The sequence below is a fragment of the Pelobates fuscus genome, chromosome 4 (assembly GCF_036172605.1).
Source record: "Pelobates fuscus isolate aPelFus1 chromosome 4, aPelFus1.pri, whole genome shotgun sequence".
Classification (NCBI taxonomy): domain Eukaryota; kingdom Metazoa; phylum Chordata; class Amphibia; order Anura; family Pelobatidae; genus Pelobates; species Pelobates fuscus.
Window position 1 is genome coordinate 277408239 of NC_086320.1, and position 25708 is coordinate 277433946.

Sequence of the window (25708 nt, forward strand, 5' to 3'; positions counted from 1 at the left end):
CGATCCCCCCCCCCCCCCCAGGCCGGGCCCACAATTGTGCAAGTCCCGGCTTCCCTTGATGCAGCTTCATACCACAATCTCCCTAATTCACCCGAGGATGATAACATACATGGACATAGTTTGTTCCGTCCCCGAGACAACAGGCCATCTCAGAGACAGCCTGCCTCTGGACTGCATCTCCAGGTACCCCCCTCTACCGAAGGGGCTCCACCGATGTATGTCATGTTCAACCCTTCTCAAGCGGCCACTCTGGTCACTTTCCTCCCAGACCCTGAAAAACAACCTATGCCCTTCTACCGTAGGGTGGCTCAGATACGTAAAACATATTCCGCAGCTTGGCGGGACCTTTACAGTCTGTGTGAAATTAAAGCTGGTGATGCCTATTGGCCAATTATGGCAAGGTGTTTTAATGATGCAGTACTTACCACTGACATGGATTTTCAATCAGGTATCACCTTCTCTGAGCAACTCCGGACTTGGGCCCAAGATAAGCTAGCTGACCAAGCCACTTGTATAAATGATATTGTTCAAGATAAACTCGAGTCTGTAGAGAAATATCACCTTACCCAAACTTTCTCTGACCTTGGTTTTAGCTCCTACAACAAAGCACATACTCAGATGTTGTCTGCTGCCTTTGTAGCCAGTTTAAAGGAGCACATACGCCAGGGTTTAGTACTCTCCCGCCCAGAGTATAGAATAATCCCACTATATACACTTTTACTGGTAGCGAAGGGGTTAGAATCTGTGTCACAACCAAGAAGAAATAGTCCTCTGATGCTTGCTGCCCCAGCGCCTGTCCCAGGTCTGACAGGAGTCCCCCCATCTCCGGTCTACTCCTTACAGTCACAGGCTACAAACATGATTTGGGGCCGCATCCAGACCACAGCCAGAACTTGTTTCAATTGTAATCAGACTGGCCATTTCCGTAGAGAATGTCCTATGCCCAGGTGGACTAGGCCACTGCTTCCCCGATACTCCAATCCCTCTGGGTTTTCTCCAGGGTACTTTCCACCACCGCCACCTCCACCAGTTCCATATTTTCCTCCACCTGAGTACTCCCAAGCACCCCCACCCCTTCCAAACGCCCGAGCTTACGCCCCAGCGCCTGCTGAAGGGTATGTTAATGATGATTCACAAGAGGAACGTCCCACATCCAGACAGGGACGTATTGCACGCCCCTCTCCCCAGGCAAGTCTCCCCACTACTTCCACACGCCGGTACACCGGCCCTGATCAGACACACATTTAGATTTATTACAATAGGTAATCGGCAAGCCTGTGTCTGAAACCCCTGTTATGGCAGTGTCTACAGGGGATGGGGGGGGGGGGGGGGCACTTGCTACAGTTGTCCTACCTGTTGAGGGACATCCTACCACCTTTTTAGTTGACACAGGTGCAGCCCGCAGTGTCCTTAGGGAACAAGACCTGCCAGACCCATCCTGCCTGTCTGACACCGATGTATCTTGTGTAGGTGTTGACGGCACTCCCCGCAGTAATCCATTAACCAAGCTTCTGCGTGTAGGTTCTGATATACTCTCACGGTTTGTAGTTTCTTCCACTTGTCCCATCAACCTCCTGGGAGCAGATGTTTTATCCCGCCTTCAGGCATCCATTACGTACACTGCTGATGGTCAGGTACAACTACTCACACCCCTATCACGCAAGGACACCTCTGTTCTGTGTTCCCTACCCTTATTGCTGCACCTCACATCCCCCACAGAAGACCCAAGGGTCACAGATGCCCCCAGTGCCTTGGACAGAATCCCAGTTAAACTCTGGTCTACAGGCCCCGATGACATAGGCCGTCTGCATGTCCCACCGGTTGTGGTCACGCTTATTCCAAGAGCCGTCCTGCCACGGAGACCCCAGTATCCACTAAAGCATGCCCAGGCACTCGCTATTACAAAACAAGTTGACAGCCTTCTAGCAAAAGAAGCCATATCAAGTGTGTATTACAATGCAATACTCCATTGTTTCCTGTCAAAAAGAAAACTGAAAAGGGACAACCTGATCAATACCGTATGGTCCAAGATCTTCATGCTGTTAATGATGTTACTGTCCGGGACACAGCTGTGGTCCCCAATCCACACACCTTGCTATCTCAGGTTCCACCTACTGCCAGGTTTTTCACAGTAGTTGACCTTGCCAATGCATTCTTCAGTGTGCCCTTGGATGCATCCTGTCAGCATCTTTTCGCCTTCACACATGACCGCCAACAGTATACATGGACAGTCATGCCCCAGGGGGCACAAAATTCCCCCACACAGTTTGCTAAAGCCATGTCCACTGTCTTGGAACCGTGGCAGAGAACACACACAGATGTGGTCTTGCTCCAGTATGTTGATGATCTACTCCTCTGTGCTGATGACCTTTCAACTGCTGTACATGATTCTGAGGACCTTCTTTGTTACCTGGCTGAAGAAGGGTGCAAGGCCTCCAAATCTAAACTACAGTGGTGCCGGCCCTCTGTGGTCTTCTTGGGACATTGTCTTTCCCACGGCACCTGTCATCTCACCAGACAAAGAATTCAAGCTATACTGAGTCTGCCTCCTCCGTCAACACACAAAACACTACACGCCTTTTTGGGCCTGATTACATACTGCAGATCTTGGATTCCTGAGGCCTCACAACTTATGCAGCCACTTTATGATGTCTTGAAGAATGAGCCATTCTCACTGTCACCACATACAATGGACTGTTTCGCAGCCCTGAAAACGGCAATTTGTTCTGCACCTGCCCTGGGCCTACCTAACTACCAGTTGCCATTTAAACTGTTTTTGTCTCAGAGAAGATGGGCCATGCTTACATAAACACACGGACTCAGACAAAGGCCAATTGGCTATTTTTCATGCATGCTTGACCCCGTATCCAGGGGTAGTCCTTCATGTCTTCGTGCAGTCTTCGCTGCCAGTGCCTTACTGGATAACACCAATGATTTTGTCTTGGGTCATCCCTTGACTTTTCTTGCACTACATGACATTTCAGCCATTTTACAGCAAGTCCAGCCTCAACACCTTTCCTCACAACGCCATCTTCGCCTGCAGACCTCCCTCCTGCTACCTGATAATGTCACACTTCAAAGATGTTATACCTTGAACCCGGTCACTCTCCTGCCACTTCCCAAGGGGGGAGTACCATACTACTGGTACAGTTTGGACATTAATCCTGACGTCCGGATGGAATTTCAAGTACCCACCATCATGGCTCTTCATGATGAACAACCCGAGAACTTGTTGCATTGTACGCTGTGGTTCAAGGACACCCCAGGCCCTGACTTACATTACGAGGAAGAGCTATTCCACTTAGTGGAAATACGCATCACACTAATAGATTTGATGTGGGATTCCAAAGGGAACATGGTTTCATTGGTTCATCTGCCAATGGAAGTATCACACCTCTAGCACCATTGGGACACAGCTGTTCCACATGTTTCACTCACCAAGTCCCTTGACTTTTCATGGAAAGACCTTGGCCCACTAGCCAAATCCTGGAGTATTGCAACCCAAGAACAACTTGAATCAGCAGGGGTGATTAAGAAAATCATCAATTGTAACACAGTCGGTTATCCCATGTATCATACTGAAATATGAAAGACCAACCACCCATTGGCCAGGATCCAGAGGCTCCCCATGATTGCTTTGAACAGATGAAAATGGAAACTACCCACTTACCAACCATGCATGAAGTTGCCTTGCTAAATCCAGATAGCACACTATTTGTAGACGGCTCTAGATTCGCTGATGACCAAGGACAATACCATACTGGGTATGCAGTCACTACCAAAAACCAAGTTTTACAAGCTGCTGCACTCCCACCGTCAAAATCAGCTCAGGAGGCGAAACTAACAGCTCTCACCATGGCCTGTAAATTGTCTGAAGGGACACGTGTCAACATCTACACAGATTCAAGATATGCCTTGGGAGTGGCGCATGACTTTGGCCTAATCTGGAAAACCAGAGGGTTCCTCACTGCTACGGGTACTCCAGTGAAACATGGGGAGGCCATTGAAAAACTAATGGATGCCCTATTACTCCCTGAAGAGGTGGCCGTGCTGAAGGTAAAGGCACACGGCAGATTGAACTCAGAAGAGGCCCAAGGTAACCATCTGGCTGATCAAGCCGCTAAGGAGGCAGCACATCAAAGATGGGCAGTGGACAGTAGAGTGGCCATTGAGGAAATCCCAGTTTATACCATGCAAACCTTACCCACGGATATCCGATTGTTGAGAGAACAGGCCGCAGCAACGCCTCAAGAGAAACAGGGCTGGAAAGACAAAGGGGCAACTCTCCACAATGATGTCTACACTGTTAATCTCAAGTTCTGTCTCCCCAGAAATATGTATTCGTAGTACAGTGGGCCCACGGACCTGCTCACCTGTCTAAGCATTTGATGAATTCCTTGATTGATAAATACTTTGAAGCACCTGGTATTACCACCCTGACACAGAACTATTGCAGATCCTGTGCTAAGTGTAATCCCGGAAAAGTTATTAAGGCCGCACCCAATCATCTAGCTAGACCACAGTATCCTTTCCAGAGGATTCAGATTGACCATATCCAGATGCCAAAAAGTGGTCGGTACGAATACGCATTAGTTATAGTGGATATGTTCTCAGGTTGGCCAGAAGCCTTTCCAGTTGCCAACCTCACGGCAAAGACCACAGCAAAACACCTTCTCACAGAAATTGTTTGCCGGTACGGAGTTCCCGAAGTGATTGAAAGTGATCAAGGAACCTCCTTCACCGCTCTGTTAACAAGGGAAGTCTGGACAGCACTGGGGGTGACCCTTGCCTTTCACACACCCTATCATCCACAGAGTAGTGGTAAGGTAGAACGCATGAATGGCACATTAAAGGCCAGAATGCTCAAGATGTCACAAGAGACCAATATGCCCTGGCCCGAGAGTCTTCCCTTAGCACTGTTCGGTGTACGATATACCCCAAGGGGGAAATTTAATCTGTCTCCCTACGAGATTTTGTTTGGAACTGCACCTAGGTTAGGTTATTTTCCACAGCAGCTTCAGATTCAGTCAGATGCTATGGTAGACTATGTGACTCCTCTCTCTAATGCTTTGACCAAAATACATGCCCAAGTGTTCTCTCCTATTCCATATCCAGAGTCAAATACAGGCACTCACAAGTTACTTCCTGGTGACTGGGTTATGGTTAAGAAGTTCCTAAGGAAACACACTCTTGAACCAAGATTTGACGGTCCTTACCAAGTGTTACTGACTATGGCTACCTCGGTGAAGTTGACCGCAAAAAGTTCCTGGATACACGTTTCGCATTGCAAGAAAGTACCTGATCCAGAGGAAGCTACCCTCGCTGAGTCATGAGCTTCCTGTGTGTGTTATTGCTGCTAGGCCTAGTAGAGGCCCAACAAGTTGCTATTACTAAAGATAATCATGTTTACACATTTTGGTACAATTCTTCAAACACACATGTGGCTACTTTCACTTTTGATTACTGTGATATTGTTACTTGTACATTTCCACAGACACAACACTCTGTTATATATAAAGACATACCCAATAAAAAGGATCCATACATTTGCGTGACAGGGGGTCAGTGGGGACATCACTGTAGTTCCTGGAAAGCAGCAGGGTGGAACACGGGTAGACCGTGGGGCTATAAACCGCAATGTGCCTTGAATAAGGTTGACAGAAATGGGAAGTCCCTACTATACAGAATGACACTGTGTAAACCCGCAGGGTCGACTCCTATGAAACTTACTTTAAACATTGAACATCCCAGCCCAGGGGATGCTGGGGAATATGTAATGGGTATGTATTGGAAGGGAGGCGGTTCACACAACCAGTTGGGAACCTTTTATAGGATATATTCACATCACCTGGCTAGGTAGGCACAACACACATGACTGTAAATCCGTTGAAACCCCATATTAAGATTTTAAAGGATATGGTGGCTATTGCCAACCCTACATTTGAAGACCCCATGGCGGTTGAAACTTGGTTCTCAGACACTAACCTGTGGTTGGAATGGATGAGGTATAACGCTAATTCACACAACAAGACTAATTGTTACTTATGTGGCTGGGCCAGGCCTCATTTAGGTACGGTACCCCTTAATCTACCTCTTGAGGTTGAGCTGTGTTTCCTCAGTCTTTATGTACAGACGTCTACTAATTCGTCAACATGTGAGTCGTGGAAAAGGGTGTATCCCATTACCCAAGGGAATGTCAAACCACCTGATAGAGTCACGGTATATCCAGGTAATTACACCTGTTACACGGTACCTAAAAACGTTGGTAAGTTCATGGGCAGATTCCCATCTGGCTACTGTGCCATCTACCATGCCCCACCCATAACTCTACTGTTAAATCATGTCAAATCAGTTGGGGATATTTATTGGCTGTGTGGTGACATGCAATTAAGATCCCAGTTAGCGGGCCTATGGTGGGGGGAATGTACCCTGACTAAGGCTATAATGCCCATTCATATTATTTCAGACGATCATCAAGGCCCACTAGACTCCCCACATGCATATTTTCGAGTTAAAAGAGAAGTTCCACTTCGTGGAAGTTTCGACCAACATATTTATATTGATGCCAGGTAGGAATAGCAGTCTTCACGGTAACAGTCATCTTTCTTTTCCTGACATGCTGCCTACTACCGTGCATACAGAAATATCTACAGAAAACGGTAGGACAGACCATTGATAACGTATCCCCCACATTTCTACACCAGGACATTGATAATACAGAATGTGACACACCACACACACACCCCTACAGTCTCACCAGTTCAAACAGACAACTGCTTTCCTATAGGGATAGTGCAGGGATAGCGTCTGTCTATACGGGCAGAAGTCTCTCGTGGGAGAAGTAGTGGGCTAGCCACTGCGGGATACCCACGGAGTGAAGCGTTCGATGCCTGTTAAGACAGATGTGCTGCAGCCAGTTAGGGACATATTAGGGGCAGTTGTAGTTGTCTGTTTAGTAAATAGCCATTTTAAGGGGGGACTGTTGTGGAAATTAAATATTATCCTGATTTCTTTAAACTAGTAAAATGTCTATTTACTTTATATAGTTCTCAATCAGCATTTATCGTTCTATATGATTTACTTAAAATGGCCGCTAGGGCCAGGGAGTTTCCCTTAGTCATCGAATAACACCCTCACTAACAAGATGGCGCTGGAATCTGGGGGAGACCCGCAAGATGCCAGTGACATCACACCCGGTAGGACGAGCAATAAATCAACCACTTAACCCCTAACCAATTATCGATGTAGAAATCAATGTTATCTCTGACAATGTTATGATTTAATTTTGCTTTATAAGGGGCATGCCACCCCCTTCTAATAAACATTCCTCAAGTTTTTCATTAACCTGAAATTTGTGTCCGGTGTGAATTACGTCAGGGAGCATGCACGCATTGTTTCTTAATTTGGTAAGGGGCAGATACACAAAATAATCAATTTATTGATTGATTTCCACTTCATTCCTTAATAGGAAAAATACTAACTTCATGTACAAAAACAAAAGTTTTGTATTCAGTGGGGAAAAAAAAGCACACACATGCAGCAGAAACAAAAATACCCTCTAAAGACTCTCAAGAGAAGTGCAGACTTTATATCAAGTATCTACCATTTATTGGCATGGAGACCTTCTTCATTTATTTATTCTTTCAAACATATGTTATTCATTAAAAAAATTAGCTCACGTTCTAATATCTGATCTGGTTGCATTTTTTTTTCTGGCCTTATGTATTAAATACACAAGCAAAACACATTTTAGTGTAAACACAACCAGTTTACTAACTGAACACCAATTTGAGAACAGACATGCAAAATGTATCAAGCATAGCAGAGTAAGGGGAAATTTATTTTTATATATATATATATATATATATATATATATATATATATATATATATATATATATATACAAAATATAGTCTAAGATAGTAAAGCCTTAAAGCAGCCAAGTTTGAGATATATATTTTGCAAATCTATATATATAAATTTCCCCTTACTCTGCTATGCTTGATACATTTTGCATGTCTGTTCTCAAATTGGTGTTCAGTTAGTAAACTGGTTGTGTTTACACTAAAATGACTATATTTTGCAAATCGATTGTTGTTTAGCTAATAGACCCTCAACGTTAAACTTGCAGGTTGAGATGTAAACACAGTCACACTTGGTATACTATTTTTTTCTGCTCTTACTTTTAAAATAGCCGGCAGACTTGTTTAATCACGAATATTTTAGTGAAACTGAAAAGGAACGTTGACTATTTATAGAATGTAGGTAATAAAAATAGAAGTGAAGTTGGTAAAGAGATGTTAAAAAGGACTTGGAATTAGATGGTTAGTGATGTTTCTCTCACAGCTTCCAGTTTTCAGTGATGGCCAGCTCTTCCCCCCCCCCTTGTTCTCCCATTTCCCTCCTTCCTGCTTTATCCCTCCCTGCTTTGCTACGGTGGGAGTGCCATCTCAGTGCCTCAATGTTGAGTGGGAGCAGGAATGCCCGGGAGGAGAGGGGTGGTGCCACACGTGTGTCTCCCCTGAACATCCCCCGGCTCTAAACTATGCAATGGCTATCAGCTCACACAGCTTCATTCACTTACACGCTGTGTGGAGCAAGACACAGGGGACAGACACACACCCCTCCTCCTCCCCCACCTCCCACTCTCCTCTGCTCCCTATCCTTCCTAACTTATGCCACTCCCTCCTCAATCTCTTTTGCTGGATTCATTTATTAAAAGGATGAAGAGGAGAAATAAATGAAACATAGCCATAATGTCTTGTGCAGACATAAAGACCAAAACAGTGTGAAACTCAGTTTCCATTTTGGTAGAAGGGAATTGATTGAAGCAGAGGGCTATGTGTATATATTAAGAATCCTTCCCACTACAGATTATGCCCTCTCCTGCACCATTTAGTGCCATACTACTAAATATTGCAATAAGTGGGTGACCTTGAGTTGGGGTGCTTTTTGACACGCCCCCCACCAGTCCAAGCCCTAAGGTCTGCAACTGGCTGTGCAATTTTTGGAGAGAAGCAACATCTGTAGAACTTGGACTTAGAAGGAAGAAGGAGGAGGAGGGAAAAAGAAAAAAAAAAAAAAAAAAGCAAGGGGAGGAAAAGAGAGGAAAAAAATGAGTGTGTGCAAGTAAGAAGGCAGATCTCTGCAGAGAAACTTACAAACAAAACAAATGTGAGTACCCTGAGTGTGTGTTTAAACCTGCATGGTTTGCATGTAGCTGCATTGTTTACTTAAATGTTTATTTTACTTCTTTTTTGTGTGTGTGATTTTTTTTTTAAATAAATAAAAAATGTCAGCCTGATGCAGTTAGAAGTGAGTCAGAAGGAGGATCAGATTACAAGATCTCTCAAACTGATGCAGGGGGACTTGCAAAGTGAATTGAAAAAGCTAAGGGCTCAGTGAGTTTGCTGCTATGAGGGAGGCAGATCAGCCAAGGGGGGTACCTCTTCTTGTAAGATCCTCACGGGGTTTTTGCAGTCCATGTCAGGGATAACTGTGTTCAGTTTGGAGGAGGAGATCCTGGCTGTGCATTTAGGAAGTTTTGCTCCTGGATTGGAAGGTATGTGTTTTAAACGTTCTTAATTATTATTTTTTCTTTTTGTAATGCATGCATGTGTCTTTGTTTTACTGTGAAGGCAGTGAAGGTAGGGCATGAAGTCAGATTGTTTGAGCAGAAAAGAAACTTTTCAGATGTTTGCAACTTAACACGATGACCTGGTGATAGAAACTTTGCACCAAATGTTCAGACATGTTTTAAGTGCTAACGGTTCCTCTTATGGTCTAGTGACAAAACCATCAACACATGGACATGTCTAAAACGGCTTGTTAAATGACAGTGGATCCACATGGATGTATCTGTGTGTCTGCAATGCTCAGATGAAGGTTTAAATTGATCTGAGAATCTGAAAATGCAATTTATAACTTTTAAGACTTCGTTCTAATATGGGACCCAGACTAACATTTCTCTTGTAGTTTGATGAAAACACTAGCTGTGTTTTATTGTAAAACTAATAATAATAAGAAATATATACATTTATACATACAGTTTATTCACTAAACTGCTATCTGTGGTGATATATCAACACGAGTTAGACCATTTGACCATACTAGCACACCTGGGAAATAAAATGGCATATTTATCCAAATTGGAGACCTTTTTTCAAGCTCAGCAGTGTTGAACTTAATTTGGCAAGATGGTAGTCAGCGCATCTTAATTCGGTGTTTAGAGAATAAGCCCCCGAGTAGGCAAAACTTTTGGTTTGCAACTCTTGGCTGTTTCTCAGGCTGTCCTGAGTCTCAAGTTATGCTTAATGCCAGGCTTGGGTCTTGGCTGGAAGTTTGTATCCTCTAACTCAATCTTCTCACATCTGGATTGGGAGGAAGGGATCCATATGCTGTATGGCTGCCTACAGTTAAATCAGTTTATACCGGTGGGAAATGTGTTACTTAATACTTACTTAGGGGATCTGTCCGCTAAACAGTGAATTGTGGTACGTTGACAACTGACTTGCAAAAAGTAAAACTGAAAGATTAAGTTGGAAATAATCAACAACTTTGCTTAACTGAAGAGTTTCTATTAATATGCCTATTTATATTGAATTTTGCAAGTCAATTGAAAATAAAAAGTACTATGAATGGACCTTAAAGCATACACACACACCAACACACACACATGCACAGTGTGTCCATCTGTCCATCTTTCTATCTATGCATCCATCCACCATCCATCTATCCGTGGTGTGAATCTAATCTCGATCCATCCAACCATCCCTCCATCCATCCATCTATCCGTGGTGTGAATCTAATCTCGATCCATCCATCTATCCGTGGTGGGACTCTAATCTCGATCCATCCAACCATGCCACCATTTTTCCATCCCATTATGGTAAGAAAATAAAAACTACTTAAAAAGTTACGTATAGCGTTATATTATCCTAATGAATTTACACATGTATTAAAAATCAATGTGTTTAGAAATAACACATTGTTCTAGGGCCAAATGGCTTATGGGCTATTTAAATTTTTTGAATGGGTCCAGTATATGTCGTACATGAACATGTACATGAAATAAAGGTCACCAAGAAATGTGGGGTTGTACACGTTTTTTTTTTAAATGCATGTCTTGTTTTTAATACGTTTTGTTATTAAATTACATTAAAACCCGGACTCCTGTGTTTTGGTGGGTTAATTTATTTGCCATCAGACATGTCATTTTATATCCAATTCGGACCACAAGACAGATACCTCTTTTTTCAACTTTAGAACTATAACATTATGCAAAGTATGGCCTTTTGGAGGCCTCCTTATGTAGATATAAAGGGCAACACACTTTCTAATGGGGGCAAACAAGGACTCTAGTCCAGATGATTCACTTCAGACTCTCACTTTCTAGAACAGGAGGGAGACAAGGAAGAGAAAAAGAGGTAATGTAAATATACTGAACACCACAAACCAGACTGGATTAACTGATCTACACCTTTTAAATAAATAATTGGGAGAGACAGAAAGGGAGCAAAGCGGATGCTGTGTTTTTTTTGGTAGTTTGTGTACTTATACTGTTTATCCACATGTCCTTTTCAAACTGAAGTGAAGAGCAAATGTAGTTCAGTGTGAGGCTCTTGTACAACTTCACACCAGCCAAGACAGAAAGTTTTTAAATGCCTTTGTCAAGGAAGGATCAGCTACATGCTGGGAGAGGAGGTTAACCCTTCAAGAGCAAGGGGGGTGGGTATGGGTTAACACAACAGTGAGATACAACCATCTGCAGCGTGAATAACACACCAATGCAAAACGTATGGCAGAGTGAAATAGAAATTTTAAGTTTGTTACTTTAAAAGTATATTACAGTTCTCATAATGTGACATATACATGTAGAGAGTGTGAGAGAGATAGGGATGTAGTTATAACTGTATGTTTGTGTTTTTGTGTGTAATTTTAACATTGTACTATAAATATGTATATTTTATATACAAGTAATAATATATCTAAGTATTTATTCATACACATTGATATATGTACTTATATACACACACATGTGTGTTTATATATTTATGTATATAAACAATTCATTTCACAGAAAATGTTAAGTTTAGAAAACACGAGTGTTCATTACATTTAAATGAATGGGGCGGTTACAGTTCATATTTAATAACCTGATTAATTGAGTGTAACTACAATTCTGGCGGTTTTCTATCCCAACTGTTAAACAAGATGATATACTTTGTCACAGCATTGAAGAGCAGTGATATTCAGCATTGTGGTGTGGTTGCACACTTCTCCTCTTTAATAAGTTAGGAGAAAGTCTGAACCGTTCTCGAGTTCTAACATGCTTGTTTAATCATAAACACTCTTTTAGTACAAAAGACCTGGTAGAGAAAAAAAAAATCCTGCAGGAAAATCATGGTATGAATTATGATACGTAGCCATAGGGGTTAATGAATATTGACAAAAACAACTTAAAAATGGCGCCAGTCCCTTCTATTTTCTTTCTTTCTTTCATTATTATTATTTGTATTTTTTTTGCATGACCAGTCTTTATAATTAGAAACATGAAATTCATTCATCTTCCAGGATTCATGGTTTTGTTTGCTTATTTGGAGATTAATAATTGGAATGTAAAAGACTTTTTGCTCCCAAGTATTCATTTCAAAATTTTTTTCTTATGTAATTGCTTTATAATTTGGAAAGGTGTCGCATTGATTGATTTTATAATTATTTCATTTAGGTGGTTTATTAAAAATTAACAGTGGCCTTACAGCTTCTAAATTAGCAATGTCAAGATTATTCAGATGGAGGGAAAATGCTAAAGAATAAAACGCCCCCAAGCATTTTCTGAATACTCACTAAATTACGTCAGAGAGCCGGACATTTGGGATTTAAGTCTCAAGTTCTAAGACAAATGCCTACTTATTGAAGTAATGATTTGCATTAACAATGCTTGGGTTTGTTGGTTTATTCTTTAATTAACCTGGAATATAAATCAGTGATATTTTCATATAGAAATAACTTGAATTAGAAATGGTGTCTTTTTAAAACTTATTTAAATACTTATTTCCTCATGACCAATAACTAGCTCATTTAATGTGTGGTGTGTGTATGTACAGAGATATAGGGTTATTATTGGAGTTTTGGCAATTTTGCAAGGCACAAAGTCTTGCTTTTGTGCTGTTAAGGTGTTAATTATACTTTTATACAGATTCTTCCAAATTCTTCACTAACCAATAGTACAAAAAACATTTTTCTGAGTTAACCTTTATTTTTTAATCTTTTTGAACACTTCATATATTATTTTGATTTATATTAATTAAATGTCAATTTTAATGATGAGCTAATATATTTATTAATCCGTGTTCTTTTTCTTAATTGTTGTGTTTTGCATTTTTATTTTTTATTTATTGTTTATTGGGGGCTTCCTCATTAGTGAAGGTTAGATAAATTGTCTGCTTCTAAAGTGGAAATACATTTATCCAATGGCCTCAAATAAACAAAGGATTCTCAGTTCAAGTACACACAACTCACAAGATTTTTTAGGAAAGGTTTCTTATGCCTCTTTAAATCATTTACACTTATGTTAACACAAGTTTTGTTTTGTTTTCTGTTAATTCAAATAACATGCAAATAATGCTCCCTAGCTTGATTGGAAGAGTTAGCCAGAATAATTGGCTAACTCTTTAAAACAAAATTAATCCACCCTTGAAAATAGCTTCCAAAAAATGTGATGCCAAAATTAATACATTTACAAAAGTTGACCCTGCTTTTACGAATTTGATGGTCAAACAGCATGTAGTAGTTGCGGTTTGTTGACAAATGATCCACTTTTTATGTTATATCTTTTTCATACACTGTGAATGTGTGATGTAAATCCCTGTTCAACATGTAACATGCAACAGTTGGTAAAGTTGCCATTCTATATAGTATGCTGAAATATATATATATAGATAAAACAAAGAGAACCGCACTCCAAGGACTTCGTTCAAAGTTAAAGTAAAACGTAACTTTTATTTAATCCATTAAAAGTCAATTTTTCAGCTCCCACATGGAGCTTTCGTCAGGACAGACAAAAAAAAATGTTTTTGGGTTTGTCCTGATGAAAGCTCCATGTGGGAGCTGAAACGTCGACTTTTAATGGATTAAATAAAAGTTAAGTTTTATTTTAACTTTGAACAAAGTCCTTGGAGTGCGGTTCTCTTTGCTTAATCTACATGATTTGCCAGTCCAGCACTGGGCATTACTGAGGGTGACCAGGAGTGCAAGTTGCAAGTTTTATATTTATATATAAATATATATATATATCATTTTTTTTGCAGATTCACTAGAGGATGTGAAGGTAACCAGAATAATTGATGCCTTTTAACTTTAGTACACACCACCAGCATCTGAATGGTTAAAGCATTCAGAAACTAACCACTTGTCATATTGAAGGCAATGGGAATTATTTCAGCACCAAAGTGGTTAATCAGGTGGATAAATCCTGTGGAGACTTCTCCTACTGATGTAGTGGTCCGCAATGCACCCCCATAGGGTAATTGTGTTCTGATACACACTAAGGTACTGAATATGGGAGGAAAGAACAACAATAAATTCTTTTCCCCCTTTTGTGCAAAAACATGATCCTGCTGTGCTTTAAAAGAAATATAATACATAAAAGAGGGAAAGAAAAAATAAAACAGACCAACAGGGTGCCCATATACAAACGTGTCCAATACTTCTGACAGTCTTATCATCTGTCTACTTTTACAGGTATTCGATAGGTCTGTGAAATAAAGCCATATGTAGCCTATCAAGGACTTTCAATGAAATTTCACACTTTGATGATCCCCCCCCTTCTTCTTCTCCTGCATCTAACTTTGATATATTGACAGCAAAAGGAGATCTCGAAGCTTTTATATAGCCCGAGCGGCAATGCTAAGCAGCAGTCAAATGTCTCCATGCATTTGTGTTTAAGTGCAGAAGAAATAGCAAGTCTGTGGGCTGCAGAGGTTCTTATCAGCTTTCTAATCCCAGGTCCCAGAAAACCTTGAGGGCATGCCTCAGATCTCTCTGAAATCATTGTAGACTCGCACAGTTTGCAGATTAAATATGCTATGTGTTCCTGGCTCCAACAACAGTTTTATGAGCTCACTAAGCTTCCTGCATTAAGACCCCTTTCTGAAGATTTTAGGAGCTGCTATAGGCATTGCTGTCTGGAATAAGTGCCCTCAACACCCCCATCATCACTCCTAATAATTTCAAGAAGCTGTACATACTTCATTCTTCACATAGAGAGAGAGAGAGAAACCAAAATAACAGTTTTCAAATTGGATGACGTTACGCTAAGGGAAAATAAGGGGTAGAGCATTTTTTTTTTCAATGGCTTGCTGCCTCTATTATAAGTGCAGAGGAAATGTGTGGTCACGTTTGCTTTCATTCACAACTGATTAGTGCAATATCAAAATGAATGTAAGTAAGTAATATATCCTTGGGGCAAATGTATTTTATAATACATAGAGGGGCAGGCCTAATACCTAGAGACATGTATACAAAGTGCCTAACTTTTTAATTAATTTATTTATTTTGCATAGATATCTACAGATGTATCTAAACAAATCAGATTAATTCATAAGTGTATATTTCCTGGCTCTGAAGTTGGTTCCATGAATGTTTTGCCTTGCATAAATCTTGAAGTTCCAAGAATGTATACTTTCCTGCCTGCCCTTTTAATCTTCTATTTTTCTGAAAAATGGAATTCATCTGCATTGTACCTTCTAAAAACATGAAAAAAAAAATCAGTTGTGTATCTGTAATTTAATGTCACAAGCTATGGTTTTGTCTGTGTGCAAACACCAGCAACATTGAGTGTTTTCACTTAACCTCTGATTGTGAAATATTACAAAGAGAATTGCCACTTTAAGGCCTGAAGTGGAAAAATTCTCCAACGTAATTAGTTTCTATCTTTCCTTTTTTTTTTTTAGGCCTAACATTTGCATTCTCATCCCTAATTCTTCACAATTCATGGTTTCAGGAATTAATACCGTTGATTGTGTATTATGCCATTCTATTCTCCAGTTATTGAATTTAAATCAGAACTATTTTCCCAGGAAAACTCATAGGAAGAAACCTTTTGTAGTGATCATGGGCCATACAAAGTAAATATGAACAATGGCTCCCCATTTTACAAAAAATAATGTAAAGTAGTGCTATTTGGTCATAAAAGACAATGAGGTTGTTGGTTAAGAAGATAATTTATCATCTCCTATATTCCATAGGCAAACTAAGCTCTTGTATCCCGCACCAAATCCATCACAATGTTTCAGGTTTTCCCTTGAGATACCGTATGTTTGTGATTTTGGTCTAAAGCTACATCTTCAGATATGTTTGTGCATTTTGTTAGAACGTTAAAGGAAAGACTTATCTTAATGATTGCCTATACAATATTACTTTTTGCCAGTTGGGTATTAGCTTTACAATTATCACAATTTTAAATTGTTTAAAATGCCTTATAGGAAATGTGATTCTCAAATATCCAAGGTGCTAAGGATAGGCATTGCTGGCGTGCACCATATAAAATGAACGTGTAGAGTCTTCCCCTGATTGCCCAGTCTGTGATTGTATGTTTTCAATTTTACATTACACTGCGTCTAATCAAAGAGTAATCATACAAATGTCTGACATGGCAGGTCCATCGAAATATAGAGTGATTCCATTAATTAGACGTGCAGAAAACAAATATGTCATATCCCATCCCAAAACAGTAACATGTGTCAGCTCATTACCCACAAGATCGGAGCTGGTACTGTGCTCAAAGGTTATTTAATGAATGGAAGTGGGAAAGTCCATTTGTCAAAGTACTACAAGGCCTGTGCTACTTTCCAACCCCCAAACCCATTGTCTGCACAGTGCTAGTCATTAGTCATCTGTGTATTAGTAGTGCCCTGAGGCAAACCAGCCTTGCACTAATTCACACCAGTGTGACTGTGAATGTGTACTGTACCAACTTGTTAAAGCACTGTTGTTATTCCTGCTTAACTGTTTAGAAGGTTATTTAACTCTCAGCCCATTTGCTCTCCCTTCACAGTTTATCAGCTTGTCTTAAGATTTTAAAGAAAACTTTTCACTGTGTTTATGTATGTAGTAATACGTGTATATTTATGAAATTAGATGCCCTTTTGAAAAAAATTCCTTTATTTTCTTTGCATATACTAAATACAGTCTTGTACATTATTGATACAGAGATGCCTGAATATACTTTAAGGAATCATAAATGTTAGAAGTAACTCAGGTGAGCTTTAAATTCCATAAACTCGCATTATATTTCACCAATATAAAATGCATTATCATCAGCCAAATATTTTTTATATATTAGCCTTACATATTAGAAATAAAGAAACACTGAAATAAATATGATGGATTTTTAATCCATATACATGCTCAAACATTGTGTAATATTTTATATGTATTTTACAATTCTAACCAAACTGAGCATCCCAATATATCAGTGTCTCTCTAAAAAAAAAAAAAAAAAAGGCTTATGGAATGTTAAACTGCAACCTTAATGTATTAAACAAAATTGTATCTCTCTTCTTGGCAGTTAACCCTATGAATACTTTTAACCTTATTGTGAGCTGCTGGATTGCAATACGGGGCTTTAACTATCATGGACGCCGAGCATGCAAAACTGAGGGATCATAAAATATAATAGTCTAACCCACTGCCAGTAAAATAAATAAATAAATGCAAGTTTTGGCTTCACATGCTAGTTTTTAAATGCAAAATGATTTTTCCTGATATAAAATAATAAACTGAAGAATCGTTTAACGCGTCGACGTGCCGTGCCAACTGAATCAGTTCTAACCAAATTTTCTTTCACTAAATATAGCCAATGCGACCCTGTCTGTCATGTGACTTGACCTCAATAAGACAATTAAGCCCAATTCTGTTCTGTGTGTAATTGCAATGAGTTAACAGCTGCAAGTTTTATTCTGTAATTCACACACCTTCTTAATAGAATGTAACAGTACGGGGTGGAACATTTGCACATATAATATTCTATTACCTGCTCAGTATTGAACACTCAGCAAGATAATACAAATGGCCAAATGTAACATTTTCAGCCTACGTGGGGGAGCATTAAAATGTATGTTGAATAACCAGACTGGGGATAGATTGGGTTAAAACACAGACCTTGGAAATAGCTAGATTCCTTTTTTTTTTTAAAATAAAATATTACATGGAGAAAAGGTATCTTGCAAAGCATATGGTTTTAAGCATGCGGCAGTTCTAACCACAAATGTTTATAGATGACGTTCATGGGAAGAGAGGGGACAGCTGTAAGATCCTCTTTGCATGTTAAGTGTGAGCTGCCATGTTCAGCCACATTTTATCAATCTACTGTGAACTTCACATAGGATATGTTTCATACAGTTGATCTACAGCAGGGGTCACAACCCTTGAGCTGTAATTCATGGAGCAAATTAGCCACTTGTGCTCTATAAAGGGGTTTATTTGCTGAACTGTGAGTGTGCGTCAGTCACTTATATGCAATTTTTTTGTTTAGATAACAGTCAGAAAAATACATTGCTGCCTCCTACATTCATCTTATTTACTAACCACTTTTAGATGGTTTCCATAGATTTTATTAAAGTGGATTTTCAGCATCTATCCGAATTATGTTCCATTCTATACTAGGATTATAAATAATGTTACCTCTAAAAAAATATAAGCTAATATGCAGCTTTAAAAATGGAATGAGTGTGCAGTGTTTTTCAATGCATTGGTATTTTTTTATTATTAATATTAGTCACTGTAAATTGGTCCCAGATTCATAAATTATTTTAGCCCAAAAATATTTATGACAGGCATTTAGGTTTGGGTAAACAATATATTAAAATAGAAATAAGTTGTTATTATTTCTTTGATAATAGTCTGAAATCTAAGTATTTGCTCCAGGTGGAAATTATGATATATTCCAAAGATATAAAAAATAACAAAGTCTGCAGTCCAGTAAAGTTTCATATTGAGTTTCAACATTAATCGTCACCACGTAAATTTGGACATTTCCGAAATGAAAAATTGACAACTGGTTTGGGTGAAACTCAAAATGGCAGATCTGGTAAAGTATTTGTAAGCAGAGTAACACACAGCTAACATGATCAGAAAACTGTCTCCTAAAAACATTTAGATGAATTCCCCAATGAAAGATTCAGTGCTTTGTTTTATTTAATGCCTTTCTCACACCCACTGTGTATTTCATTCCAAGCAGGCTTACTCATTCCCCTTCCTGAGCGCCAAAATTCTAAAACTTAGTAAGGACAAACCCTTAGATACAGAACTATTTGAGTTTCATTCTTTGTTACAGGGGGGAAAAAAAATCATCATACATGCAGTTATGCCGACTCTATGCATAAAAGAGTAAAGTAAATTAATAATGAATAATATGTTCTTTAGGGGTTTACTCATTAAGCATTGAGTTTTATCAGTGAGTTATTATGCAGTGAAAAATATTCAACTTTGCTGATTCTGATTTTTGTTTCTCAAATTTTATTAGTTATCAACTTACAGTTTAGCAAATGTACTTCCTACTCTTTTTGGGCCAGCAACTCCATAGGTAACACGTGGCATCTCATAGTTTAGCTAACAAATAAGGGTCGATAGATCTATCCTGGACATTCTATAGCCCTTTTTATGTTAATGATAGTCAATATTTGGCTGAATTAGGATGATACGTATTGTAGTCCATCAGTAGTCTGGGTACTGCAGGTATAATCGCAACAACCATTTTTGCATTAACAATATATCAGTTAACTGTTTATATTTTCACTTTTCATGTACCATCAATACACAGATTTATAGCTCAGTTCCACAGTTATCATGGACAAGTGTTTCTGAATATCACCTAAATCTTGATTCTTTAACTCATTGGCTAAATTTGAACTCTACGTACAGCTTATTCACACCAAAGGGAAATGTGAATGTAGTATTATACAGTTTAGTCAGACACGTCTGCTTAAACATGTGCCCACTGTTTTGAATAGTGTAATGTTTTATAAGCAGAATACTTGTAAGCCTTTTAGGTGTGAACATATTCATATATGCATGAAAATATTGGGAGGGGATAATCTCTGTACTGTAGGTATTGTGTATCTCAGTCCTTCACTAACATATTTGGGTTGTAGCTAACCACGTTGCTTATTTTATCTAGAAACCAGAGAAAATTTATATTTCTGCTTGATTGGATAAAATAAAGGCTGTGGGTGAATGAGTAAACTTAACTGATAACAGCCCTGAAGTTTGCCCTGAAAACGAATGCCTCATTGGCACGCAAAGGGTTTTATTTGGTTTTGCTTGCTTAGATAGGTTATTAAAGGGACACTGTAGGCACCCAGACCACTTCAGCTAAATGTAGAAGTCTGGGTGCTGTGACCCTTTTGCACCTAGTGCTGCAATGTAAAACATTGAAATTCCAGAGAACTGCAGTGTTTACATTGCAGCTCTAAGTCTGCCCTAGAGGGCTTCCGGAATCCCAACAGACTTTTGGTCTGTTATCTGATGCTGGACGTCCTCATGGACCTCCATGGGGAGGTCTAATGCGTATGCAGCCATTGCCGCGCATGTGCATTAGGTCAGCCGGTGTGAGAGGAGCGTGGGCAGAGCCTGACCCAGCACCAAAGGACATCGGCACTATATTCAGGTAAGTGGCTGAAGGGGTTTTAACCCATACAGCCCTGCAGAACAGGGGCCCCGTGGTAGGGGGGCACTCCAAGAGCCTATAGTGCCAGGAAAACTGGTTTATTTTCCTGGCACTATAGGATCATTTTAAACTCATATGTGCCAAATACTAAAAGTAAATAGCCAGCATCCTTTTATCTATCCATTACAGACGACTAATCATGATTATTATAATATGTACCTATCCCCTTGATATGAACAGATCAGTTCACTTAACTTTGTTATACAAATTCATATAGCATTGAATGCACCATGAATCACAGCAAGTTGCTCGTTGAGCAGTAGTAAAGCATTTAGGTATAGTGGGTGAAATAGTGTTCAAAATCTAAGTGTAAAGGAATTTAAAGGAATAGATAACACATAGGGGATTTGGAGCTGTGAGGCACCAATTTTTTTTCTACAAAAATCCATCTGGATTCTACAAGTGTCTATATAACTATTTATGCAAATAATTCCATATCTAATGAGACACATGGAAGTGATATAGTATTCATTTAAATAAAATCTTACTAGTTGGATAGTATACTTTGATGACTGACTTTATATTAGTATTTAAGCCAATTTTTATTTTACTCCCATGCGTTGTATTATTGGTTTTTAACGGGACACTATAGTCACCAGAACAACTACAGCTTGACATAGTTGTTCTGGTCAGTACAATCATTATATTTAGGTATTTTCATGCAAACACTGCCTTTTCAGAGAAGAGGCAGTGTTTACATTGCCCCTAGGGACACCTCCATGTGGCCACTCCTCAGATGGCCACTGGAGGTGCCTCCTGGCACAGTGCTGCTCTGCATGGGGACGCTGAATTTTCCTCATAGAGATGCACAGATTCAATGCATCTCTATGAGAAGATGCTGATTGGCCAAAACGGTGTTTGGCCCCGCTTCCTTGCCAATTTTAGCCAATCCAATGCTTTCCCCATGGTTAAATATTGGCAATTCTGATTATGTCACCAAGGGGGTGCTGGAAATAAGGTGAGTTTTATTAACTTTTAAGGGGGCTGAGCGTGGGCAAGCTGGTGGGTTAAACACAATAGGGTCAAGAATACATGTTTTTTTTCTTGACCCTATAGTGCTTCTTTAACTCCTGAATCAAGACTGCAACTGAATCCCTATGATATTTTAGAGGTTTCCCACTGGTTGTAAAATGGCAACTATACCTATTCCACTGCATGCATATATATTTGAATATTTTAAAACATTTTATGAACAAGAACAACATTCAACTCCACTGTAATATAACTTGTAAGGCTACTAATCAGTATGTCTTTAGCGATAACATTAACAATAAATTAACTTACAGCTAGGTTGGAAGCAATAACATTATGGGAATTATGTTTTACCATGTGACAACCTTACCTAAATGTGAAGAAATGGGTCATGTTGCTCTCTAACTTGTGTTAAAATGTATGTTGTGTAGTTAGAATATATGAATGGTTGTTGTGTGGTTCTAGTTTAAAAAAACAACAACTTTGCTATATGGTTGTATGCATGGTTTGGCAGATAATAAAAAGTGTTTTTTTTTTCTTCTCTTTATTAGTAAATGAATCAGTCTATTTAAAAAGTTCCTGACTTCCCCTTTAAATGTTAGTGACAATTTTCAGAAAACTGAAAATTGTGATTGTTGAATAATATCCAGATACCACAACTATAATGTTGTGGTCAGGGTCTGAACAGTTTGATGCAAACGACATATGGGCAGATATAGGTGTGTGGACAGTGGCTAGTGTAGTACTTATAGTAGCCATTGCAAACATGAAAAAGCATTTCCAGTATATCACTACAAACATGTGTTGAATGCTTGTTAGACAGTTTGATTCGGTTTGTAAAAGGGTGAGCCTCAGTATAGAATTCTACTTAATACTATGAAGAATGTTAATTGCTTATTTATATCTTCAGACATAATATTGATTGTCATATGTTGACGGTTAGGTGTGTTCCTGAAATTAACTGGAAGCAGAAGTACCACAAAGGAACACTTATTGAACATGTTTTTTTTACGGAATCATTTATTTATTACTGCAAGCCAACTGATGTGGCTTGTGTGTACTTATGCAGCTTAAACCAAATCAGTTTAAACAGTGCTTTAGTATACTCTCAAATGACTTTAAAGTCAAACCTACTTAGTTAAAATTAAAGGGCTAGGAAAACTGCATGCAAAAATAATGTATCTGTGAAAACAAAAGTATTTTTTGCATGATGTGAAATCCTTGCTTTTTAGCTCTACCCATTTGCCTGCCACGTCCAAGAGGATGTGCCGAGACACCTAGCAGGAAATGTCCCACTGTACTGTATTTGATTGGGGCCTCTTGGCCTAGCCCTTCCCCTTCCTCGCATGCAATCACGCTATCAACGCCCACACAACCCCCCCCCAAAAAAAAAAAAAACTCACACTTAGCCCTCTTATTTCTTAATGAAACACAATACACACTGATGCACAGATACACTCACTGACAAACATGCAGATAAACAGAAACACTAACACACAAACAAACACACTGACATACATGCAGATACACACAATAACATACAGATACATACACGGACCCACATGCAGATACACCGATACAGACACTGACACATATACAGATATACATTCAAATTAGGGATCGACCGATATTGATTTTTTAGAGCCGATACCGATACCAATAATCTGTGAACTTTCAGGCCGATAGCCGATAACTTGCCGATATTCTGTACATTTACCATTTTGAAAAAATAAACTATTTCTAACGGTAAATGCACAAAATATACATGCCACATGTAGTGGATGAAGTGTATTTAGACAGGGGAGCTGTGTGTATTTGTGTAGTGTGTATAGTGAATGCAGTGAGTGTTTGTGAAGTATGTATAGTGAATGCAGAGTGTGTGTGTTTGTATAGTGTGTATAGTGAATGTAGTGTGTGTGTGTGTTTGTGTAGTGTGTGTATATAATGCAGTGTGTGTTTGTGTAGTGTGTATATATAATGTAGTGTGTGTGTATGTATGTATGTAATGCAATGTGTGTATGTATGTAATGCAATGTGTGTGTGTCTATGTATGTAATGCAATGTGTGTGTGTCTATGTATGTAATGCAGTGTGTGTTTGTGTAGTGTGTGTGTATGTAATGCAGTGTGTGTGTGTTTTGTAGTGTATTTATGTATGTAATGCAGTGTGTGTGTGTGTTTGTTTAGTGATGTATGTAATGCAGTGTGTGTGTGTGTTTGTGTAGTGTGCATGTATGTAATGCAGTGTGTGTGTGTGTTTGTGTAGTGTGCATGTATGTAATGCAGTGTATGTAGTGTGTTTGTGATGTAATTTGTGTAAAATGGGGGGGGATTTTTTTATGTTAATTATTTTTTTTTTATATTTAAATTGTTTTTTTTCTTTCTTTTAGTCCCCCCTCCCTGCTTCTTACCAGGGAGGGGGGATATAATATTCCCTGGTGGTCCGGTGGTTTGTTAAGTCCTGGGGGGGGCGGCAGCAAGCACTGACTTACCTCCCAGCAGCTCCTCCAGCTCCCCAGTGTAAATCTCGCTGCACTTAGTGCCGCACGGAGCGTTGCCATGGTAACCCGTGGCAACACTCTGCGGCCGCGGGTCTCGCGAGATTTAGACATGGAGTTGCTGGGAGGGTAAGTCAGTGCTTGCTGCTGCCCCCCCCAGGACCGCCGGGCTTGTAATGAGCCCGGCGGTCCTAGGAGGTATTATCGGTGTCTCTATTGGCCGATACCGATATTGCCGAAAATACCTAATATCGGCCGATTATATCGGTAAAACCGATAATCGGTCGATCCCTAATTTAAATACACAGGGTGACACTCACACAGATACAGATACAAACACAGACACACGTGCAGATACAAAGACATGCAGACACACATACAAACATACACAGATACATATACACATATAGACATACACAGAGACACACAGACATATATACAAAGACACACATACGGACACACAGAAACACATACTGATACACAGGGTCACATAGAGACATATGCAGATACAGAAACGCACACACATACAAACAGACAGACACACATGCATACATACATACATAGAGATACACACATACAAACATATACACACATACAGACAGACACATACATGCACATTTCTTATGTGTTTCCTACCTTTGGAGTGCAGGAGGCTGGCTCAGGCTGATGGAAGTCAGAGCTCCCACTCTGAGTCCCTCCTTTTCTTCTCCTCATCCTGCGTGGAGCTCAGTGAATGCTGGGAGGAAGTGACCGGCTGTCACTTCCTCCCAGCATCCTGACATCATCACAGGGGGCCCAGTCGTGCTCTCAGAGCCGCCGGGCCCCTGAAAATCCATCACCATCGGGTAGCCCTTAGAACATTGGCCACCCGATGAGCCTCCACATTGCGTGGCCCGCGGTGGTAGTTCCACGTGGGCTGCATGTACCACGGTGGCCGGAGGGCTAAAGGGGCAGCTGCTTTGGGCCTCCTTAGACTGACTGGGCCCGGGGCAGCTGCCCCTTTTGCCCCGTGTTAAAGACGGCCCTGGTAATAGACACTTTCAGATTTTCATTTTATAATGAGAGTAACTCTCACAAGTGAATAGAAGCAGGCAGCAGATAGTTTTTCAATTCACTGAATTAACTGCTTTTAGTGATTAAACCTGTCTATCTATTGTGACATTATCAACCTTTTTACTGACAATCATGACATCTTTGGAGCACCAACCTTAATCTCCACGAAGAAAGCTGTAGGGAGAAACACAGATTTGCAATCGCTGATTATGTTTCTTGAACACATAGCTATCATGTTATAGTTACACCTTAGCTACAAATAAAGACATTTATTTAACTACAAAAAAACTACACTTTACCAATAGTAATCCACAATCTCCTCTGTGTGTCCTTCTGGATTTTTTTTTTACAGAAACTTGCATTGCTGCATTATGTCAAATGACTTCTTATTTTAATGCGTTCCCTTTGATTGTTTTTATTTTTTCCTTTTTAACCCCTTAAGGACACATGACATGTGTG

General features: G+C 39.7%; 1 protein-coding gene across 3 annotated transcripts in view; it reads left to right on the forward strand.

Annotated features, from left to right (window-relative positions):
- Nucleotides 1-8964: 8964 nt before the first annotated feature.
- GLI3 (GLI family zinc finger 3) overlaps nucleotides 8965-25708 on the forward strand; it is a 248461-nt gene continuing 231717 nt past the window's right edge. For 2 of the 3 annotated variants that reach the window (XM_063452128.1, XM_063452131.1), the window contains exon 1: nucleotides 8965-9174. The gene's annotated coding sequence lies outside the window, so the exon portion shown is untranslated. Of the gene's footprint in view, nucleotides 9175-9382; nucleotides 9563-25708 lie in introns of those variants that run through there. The other variant, XM_063452130.1, reaches the window with a different exon arrangement.